This window comes from Saccopteryx bilineata, chromosome 11, assembly GCF_036850765.1.
Source record: "Saccopteryx bilineata isolate mSacBil1 chromosome 11, mSacBil1_pri_phased_curated, whole genome shotgun sequence".
Taxonomy (NCBI): domain Eukaryota; kingdom Metazoa; phylum Chordata; class Mammalia; order Chiroptera; family Emballonuridae; genus Saccopteryx; species Saccopteryx bilineata.
In genome coordinates, this window is record NC_089500.1 from 1,933,981 (window position 1) to 1,942,609 (window position 8,629).

The window sequence follows — 8,629 nt, forward strand, 5'->3', positions numbered from 1 at the left end:
GGAGGGGGAGGAGGAGGAGGGGGGAGAGATGGGGAGGGAGAGAGGGGGAGGGAGAGAGGGGGAGGGAGAGAGGGGGAGGGAGAGAGGGGAAGGAGGAGGGGGGAGGGGGGAGGGGAAGGGGGAGGGAGAGAGGGGGGAGGGGAAGGGTGAGGGAGAGAGGGGGGAGGGGGAGGGAGAGAGGGGGGAGGGTGAGGGAGAGAGGGGGGAGGGTGAGGGAGAGAGGGGGGAGGGGGAGGGAGAGGGGGAGGAGGAGGGGGGAGGGGGAGGGAGAGAGGGGGAGGAGGAGGGGAGATGGAGGAGGGGAGATGGAGGAGGGGAGATGGGGGAGAGAGAGATGATGGGGAGAGAGATGATGGGGGAAGACAGAGATGAGGGAAGAGAGATGGGGGAAAAGAGAGATGGGGAAGGGAGGGGGAAAAGGGGAGGGAAGAAGAGGGAGGAAGAGGGAGGAGGAGGAGGAGGGGGAGGGGAAGAGGAGGGGGAGTGGAAGAGGAGGGGGAGGGGAAGGGGAGGGGGAGGGGAGGGGAGGGGGAGGGGAGGGGAGGGAGAGGGGGAGGGGAGGGAGAGGGGGAGGGGAGGGAAGGGGAGGGGAGGGAAGGGGAGGGGAGGGAAGGGGAGGGGAGGGGGAGGGGAGGGAGGGGAGGGGAGGGGAGGGGAGGGGAGGGGGAGTTAGGAAAAGAGAGGGAGGGAGTTAGGGAAAGAGAAGAAGAGAAAGACTTCAGGGATAGAAAAGCAATCCATGTGATGCCAGAGCGACTCCGACACCCTGACAACCCAATTCCAGAAACACTGCAATTGGGCATGAAGTTTCTTGAAAAAAAATCTAGGCCCCAAATCTAAATGGATAGCCTTAGAGTTACTGCCCCCATCCCCACCTCTTTATTTTTTTTATTTTTATTTTTTTGTATTTTTCTGAAGCTGGAAACGGGGAGAGACAGTCAGACAGACTCCCGCATGCGCCTGACCGGGATCCACCCGGCACACCCACCAGGGGGGAGGCTCTGCCCACCAGGGGGCGATGCTCTGCCTTTCTGGGGCGTCGCTCTGCCGCGACCAGAGCCACTCTAGTGCCTGGGGCAGAGGCCAAGGAGCCATCCCCAGCGCCCGGGCCACTTTGCTCCTATGGAGCCTTGGCTGCGGGAGGGGAAGAGAGAGACAGAGAGGAAGGGGGGGGTGGAGAAGCAAATGGGCGCTTCTCCTGTGTGCCCTGGCCGGGAATCGAACCCGGGTCCCCCGCACGCCAGGCCGACGCTCTACCGCTGAGCCAACCAGCCAGGGCCCATCCCCACCTCTTTAAAAAGTCCCCTAGGCCCTGGCCGGTTGGCTCAGTGGCAGAGTGTCGGCCTGGCGTGCAGGTGTCCCGGGTTCGATTCCCGGCCAGGGCACACAGGAGAAGCGCCCATCTGCTTCTCCACCCCTCCCCCTCTCCTTCCTCTCTGTCTCTCTCTTCCCTTCCTGCAGCCAAGGTTCCATTGGAGCAAAGTTGGACCAGGCGCTGAGGATGGCTCTGTGGCCTCTGCCTCAGGCACTAGAATGGCTCTGGTTGCAACAGAGCATCGCCCCCTGGTGGGCATGCTGATGGATCCCGGTCGGGCGCATGCGGGAGTCTGTCGGACTGCCTCCCCGTTTCCAGCTTCAGAAAATAAAATAAAATAAAAAAAAGTCCCCTGGTGCCGATGGAGACAAACCGACTCAATTCTGGTTCCTTGTGGTCTTTAAACCCAGGAAGCAAAATATATGAATGTTTCGAGCCTCTAGGTGTGTGCGTGTGGGTGTAAAAGCCATCCCGGGGTCAACAGCAACTCTAGGAAGCCATGATTCATTTATCAATGTCATGAACACAAAACCAAAAGAGGTAATCTTGAATTCATTAATCCTCGCCCCTGCTGCCCCCTGCCATAATCCCGTAAAAAATGTGGTAGCTTCACATCACTCCTGCTAAAACACATGTGCTTCCGAAACTTCACCCTGGTCTTGTCCCATGTGCCCATGCAGGAATCTCGCCATCCATCAAGCCCACGTGCACTCTTCCCATTACATGCCCCCCATCCCCCGAGTTGTGCACTGCAAACACACACACAGCTTTTACCAGCATGACTGGGGAGCAGAGGCGGACCACCCACACGAGGGTAGGGTGTTTCCAACCTCCATCTTGAGTGCCTCTGAAGACTGTGGTCTCCTTCACCATCCCTTGAGTGCCAGGGATGTGAGGGATCCCGTCCCAATCCTTCTCAATGACTTCACTTTAGAGGTTTTCTTTTTCAAGGAACGACTGCAGGTGTTTTAGATCTGTGCACCGTCTGTAGCCAGAGGCAGCCTCCGCCAGGTGAAGGCAGTGAGAAGAGACTGTCCAGTGATCCAGGGAAAGGGTTTTGACCACACCCCCCAAGCCTGCCAGCACCCTGACCATGGACTTCCAGCCTCCAGAACAATCCCCAGGCTGTGGGATCCCAGAGAGCAGCCTAGGGTGACTGAGACCCTCTCGGTCTGATGCACAAAGCCAGAGATGAAGGCTGGAAACAGCAGAGCCCCTGTCCAGACAGGGACGTCCTCGTCCCTGTGTCACCAAGGGGTTCCCTAGCAGGCTCGAGGTCAGCTCGCCTCACCCTTCTGTCCACAGAGCAAAGGCTCTGTGAAGCAGGACACTGCTTCCCCGAGCAGTGAGACATGGCTCATGTTAACCCTGTCTGCCACCTACACGACCTGCTTTGCCCTGCAGGGGGCAGCCTCTGTCCCCCAACACCCTGAGGGAACAGTGTGAACCAAGTGAGCTGACCAAGAGAGCGCTGGGTGAAGGTGAGTCACCCCAAACCCTTCTTTTTTCCCCCATGATTCCCATTAGTCCAAAGTACATAGTCTTTGGACTTAAGCCAAAACATCAACCAACAAACAGAAAGCTTCGGTGCTGCATGACACTTACGTCCTCCATGTCCCCGCTTACTCACCTACCACCTGAACTAGAACAGTGTGGCTTCTGAAGAACCCGGCCAGGCCCTGGACTTCCCCCGCAGGATGCGCTGAGACAGGACTCAGCACCCGGGGTGGGGAGAGTGGCCGCAGGAGAGAGGGCAGCCTGCAGCCCCAGCTGGCCTGCCCAGCACAGGTCCCAGGGTTGGGGGGGGGGACCTCATGGCTTTCCAGCTGAGAAAGTGCCACCCCCTGGAGGGCACGTCCCAGAAGGGAGTTTGTTAGGCATCAGACAACTACTTCCCTCCTTCCCCTGCCGGCCACCCCTCTCCCGGGTTGGAAAAGATGGCTGTATGCAGGCGTCACTGAGGTCTCTGTGGACCAGAACGGACACCTCACCTACGTGTCTCAATTCCAGACTTCTCTACAGGCAGCCCCCGGGGTTATGCACAAGGTAGGCTCTGTGGGTTTGAAAATGTTTCAGTTGTTACATGCACAGAAAGGTAAAGAAGTAAATACAATGTTGTTGTGGACTATAAATGGCAAAAAGCCTTTGTAGATTCGAGGCTTAGCAAAAGGCTAAGTTCTCCTCCTTCCACCTCCATATTAGCTATTATGCTGAGTATTTGCACCCACTTCACTTGCTTCCCTTAAGTTGCTAGAAAAAATTTACGTGCCCTTCCTCTTATTCTTTGTTCAGATGTTGGTTGTTTTCACTTATGCATGGTGGAGGGATTCCTGTTTATGCCTTGGGAGAGTTCCTGTTTTAGCCTTGGATGTGTAACTTTGTATCAAGGACTTTCTTGATTTGCATATGGCTATATAATAAAGCAAACTGGGGCTATGGGGCACTCAGATATTGCCATCAGCATTTGGAGAGTCCTCCCAGTCCCATTTTTTCTTGATAAGTGTGTTTCCTTAATTCCGCACCGTTATTAGGAGCCACGCTGGTCCGCGGCACAATGTTAAGACAAACATCTAGGTTGCATTTAATGCATGGATGTACCTGTTCCAACTTACAAATTCAACTTCAGGACAAACCTATAGACCTCTCTCATGCATAACCCAGGGGTGGCTTGGATGGTGTTGTCGGCTCTAGAGTTCTATTCCATTTTATGCTTTGCTTGGTCCAGAGGCTGTACACTTCCTATGCTTTCAGTGGTTCCAATTCCAGCACAATGCTTGGAACCAACATGCCACTGGGAAGTTACAGTGTGCAGGACCCTCACTGTTGGCCTTGGCCCTTATTCCTGCCCCGTGGCCCCTACCTTGCTGTCCAGCCTACAAGCAGCTGCACTCAGTTGAACCAGGAGGGCTCTAAGAAGTCTTTGCCTTTTTTTGTGTGTGACAGAGACAGTCAGGGACAGACAGACAAGAAGGGAGAGAGATGAGAAGCATCAATTCTTCATGTGGTTCCTTAGGTATTCCTTGATTGCTTTCTCATATGTGCCTTGACCGGGGGACTATAGCAGACTGAGCGAATCCTTGTTCAAGCCAGCAACTTTGGGCTCAAGCTGGCAACCTTGGGGTTTCAAAACTGGGTCCTCTGCATCCCAGTCCGACGCTCTACCCACTGTGCCACTGCCTGGTCAGGCCTTTGCCCTTATTAAAGCCCACAGAGCATCCCTTCTCTTGCACTGAGACCCTTCTGCATGCTGGTCAGGTTTTGGACACACATTTTGCCTGCTTGGACAGATGGACACTCATGAGCAGGTAGCACCAACACAGCACAGAGCAAGGTGTGCGGTTGGACCCGTCCTCGGGGATTGGTCACTGTCCTACCCAGAGAATGTCAAAACCCTTCTAGTTCTAGGAGAAAGTGAGGGCTGCACTCACATAACCACACACACACACACACACACACACACATGCTCACATAGGGCTGACCTACTCCTGAGACCATGAGTCAAACAGGGAACCAGCTGTGGTGCATTCTCAGTCTGCTCATGGCCCGAGTACAAAGTTCTCTGTGTCACAGGGCCCTACAGGTAGGTGGGCCAGGCCCACAGCAATAACCCTGATGGTTGTTCTAGGTTGAACTGTGTCCCCAAAAAGATGTTCAAGTCCTCACCCTCAGGACCTGTGAAAGGACCTTATTTGGAAATGCGGTCTTTGCAAATAATAGTGAAGATCAAGTCACCAGGGTGGACAGTAGTCCAATACAACCATGTCCATATAAAAAGGGGAAAGTTAGCTCAGTCATGAGTATCTTCCCAAAACTACAAGGTTCTGTCTGGGTTCGACCCCCAATCAGGATACACATGGGATTCAACCAATGAATGCACAACTGAGTGGATCAACAAATGAATGCTTCCCTTTCCACTCTCCTCTTTCCCCCTTCCTGTCTCAGTAGAAAAGTTAAGCCCTGGCTGGATAGTTCAGCTGACTGGAGCGTCATGCTGGAGCAGAGGTTGCCGGTTTGATTCCCCAGTCAGAGCACTTAAAGGAGCAGCTCTGTATTCCTGTCTCTCCCTGCCTCTTAAAAAAAATTAAATCAACAACTAAGGAGCCACGACAAAGAACTAATGCTTCTCATCTCTCTCCCTTCCTGTCCGTCTGTCCCTCTGTTGCAAAAAAAAAAAAAAAAGTTAAAATTAAGAAGGGGAAAGCTGGACGGAGACACACACAGGGAGAGCCCTGGGAAGGAGGGAGCAGGGGTCAGGGTGATGCGTCTATAAGACAAGGACCACCACACACTGCCCGCGACCCCGGAGCCCGGGCGACAGGCCTGGAGCGGTCTCCTCAGCCTCAGACGACACCAGCCCTGCCCGCACCCCCACCTCGGAGGTCCAGCCTCCAGACCTGGGAGAGACCCGGCTCCTGTTGTTTCAGCCGCCTGGTCTGGCTGCTTCGGCACCCTGGCCCCAGGAACAGGCACACTGGCTCCCTCTGTGCTCGGGTATCTGGGGGTGGCTGTGGAGGGGAGTGTGCTGGCCCTGTCCACCTCCAGGGAGTGGCATTAGGGCCCCATGCAGGGATGGCTACAGGAGCCACGCAAAGACAAGGACGGAGAAGGGAGGAGAAAAGCCTCCTTGAGCCCGTGGCTGACAATGCCACAAGGCAGGCAGAGAAAACTCAAGGGAGGGACACAGAAAAATAATGCAAGTCCCCTCCAATGGACATCCCGTCCCTCTCCGTGCTGGCCTGCTGGTCCCACCTCCCCAGCTGTGAACTTGGCCTTGGGACAGGCTGCCCTGCTCTGCTCCTGTCAGAGGTGTATCTGTAACCCCCCTAGCTTGACCTGCACACTTAACCCTCAGCTGGCTACGGACAGGAAGGCCTGCACTCAACGTCCCGAGACCGGCGGCCACCTCAGCCTCTCCTGGGGTCCCCAAGAACATTCTCCTGCCTCCTATGCTGTCATTTAGAAACCATCAGAATCACACACACACCCCTCCTGGTCTTCACCAAGAGGTGGAGACAAGGAACACGCGTGCGCACAGGCCTGGGAGGAACCTCTGACTTGCCTCCCTGGCCTTTCTCACAGAGAGGGACACTCTTGAGGGTGGGGCCCTGAGCCAGGCAGCCCTTTGGACAGCGTCCCCTGCCCGCCAGGTGGCTCTGACACAAGTTAGAACAGCACTCCTTCTCATTTTTGTTTTTGTTTTTTTAATTTTATTTATTCATTTTTAGAGAGGAGAGAGAGAAACAGAAAGAGAGAAGGGGGGAGGAGCTGGAAGCATCAACTCCCATATGTGCCTTGACCAGGCAAGCCCAGGGTTTCGAACCGGTGACCTCAGCATTTCCAGGTCGACACTTTATCCACTGCGCCACCACAGGTCAGGCCCTTTCTTCTTGTTTTAACACAAACAGCTTCACACCATTTAAAAAGAAAACTCTCCGTCCCGCTATTGTTCCCAGCTAGAAACCCTGGGAGTTGCGCGTGGTCCGAGACCCAGGCCCGTGTGGGCACAGTTCCCACGGAATACCCGACTCTCTCAGGGGCTTGGCTCGAATCCCGAGACGATCATGTTAGACTCAGCGCCGCCCGCAGGGAGGCCGCTCACATCTGGAACTGCAGGAGACTGGACAGTGGGCCTTGTGAAACCAACCAACCATGGGGCTTGTTAACGTCTTTCTGGGTCAAAAATAATTTTTAAACCATGCAGCCAATCCGATAGCACATGGAGGGAAACTTTAATAACACCCAGAAAAGCTCAAATTATTTTAGGTTTTTTTTTTCTGCTGCTGCCTGAGTTGCACTATATCTCATTTTAAAGTATCATGACCTTTGCAAAAAAAAAAAAAAAGTGTTTTGTTTGTTTTAAGAAACATTCTCCCACATTTGTCTCCTTGTAAATACTAATGTCACGTTGAGCTGAAGGAAAACAACAAGCCCTAAGTCCCTGTATTTATGGGCAAAGTGATCCCAGCACACAGGACTGTGATGACTCTGGTCTTCCCAGGGGGCAGTCGCACCACGGGGGAGCTCTGCCCATCAGAGCGCCATGCTCACACATGAAGCAGTTAGTGGCCAAGATGGCTCTTAGCAGCCGAGATGGAAAGCCAACCTCCACCCAGGCCGCGACATCCTCCCAAGACGAAGACTCCCATCACCATACAGAGCCCTGGGGGGGAGTGGGCAGGGAGACACAGATGACCTCAGCAGGTCCACCTCCTGACTGGCCCAACCTCCCCTCCCTCCCTCCTACCCAGTGGCCAAAACCTGAGCCCTGGCCCTACATATCTTCAAATCAAACTGCAACTAAAAAACATCTCAGAAACGTTGCCTTGCACACAGCCATTCTGCCCCCCACACCCCACTTCCCTAGAAGCAGCAGCTGGTAGAAAAGGGCAGGAAGACAGAGGGACAGACCCAAAATGACCTAACATGCATTCTTTAGAGTAATTAAATCTTTAGCCTGAAAATACTAGACTCCTGTCTTCTGCAAACACCATGAATCAGCACACTTCCCCCCCCCCCCCCACCAAAGCTTCAAGGATAGAGAAATGGACCTATCATTTTCCGTAAAGCATCTCCTTGGTTTCCCAATATTGCAAAAGCTTTAGAAAACAGATGACGGACTCCAGCCCTAGAAGACCCACGCCTCCCCCCTGACCCCTGACACGGATGGAGGCAGGACTAGAAGCCCCTGGGGACAGCGGGACTAAGCTGGCAGGACCTGAGCTCCCAGACCCAGCACCCACTGGGCACCTGGTACAGGGTCTCACTCACTCCCCGCAGGAACCTGCCAGAGCGGTGAGCGGTGTCTGTTTCTCAGATGCTGCAGAGAGGGGCCCAGAGAGGCTGAGGACTTCGCCCAAGGTAACAGAGCAAGCAAGCAAGTGGGCACAGGTGAATTCCAGCCCACGCCTCTACTTCTGACAACTACCACACCCGTCCCCTTTCCAACGCTCAAGTTACTACTGTATGTGTGGATGAGACAACTGGCTGTTGTGCTCCTTGAGGTGAAACTCACGATGGTTTAGCTTTGGGAAAGGAGTTAAGGAAGGGCACACAATGACAGACTCATTGCCCCCCCCCCACGAGGGGCAGCCATGTGGATGCTGTGTTGTTCCAGTGTGTACCCTCCCATGCAGCTCCCCCATTTCCCGCCCCATGGGCCCTCCCTGCATGTCGTGGGAAGTGTATTCTCTCTGTGCAGAAGAGGAGACTTGGGTGCTGACAAGCTGACACACTCATCTCAGGCTGGGCAGGGAGGGGGTACCTGGACGCAGATCACACCTGAAATTCCACCAGCTTTAAAGAAAATTAGACCCT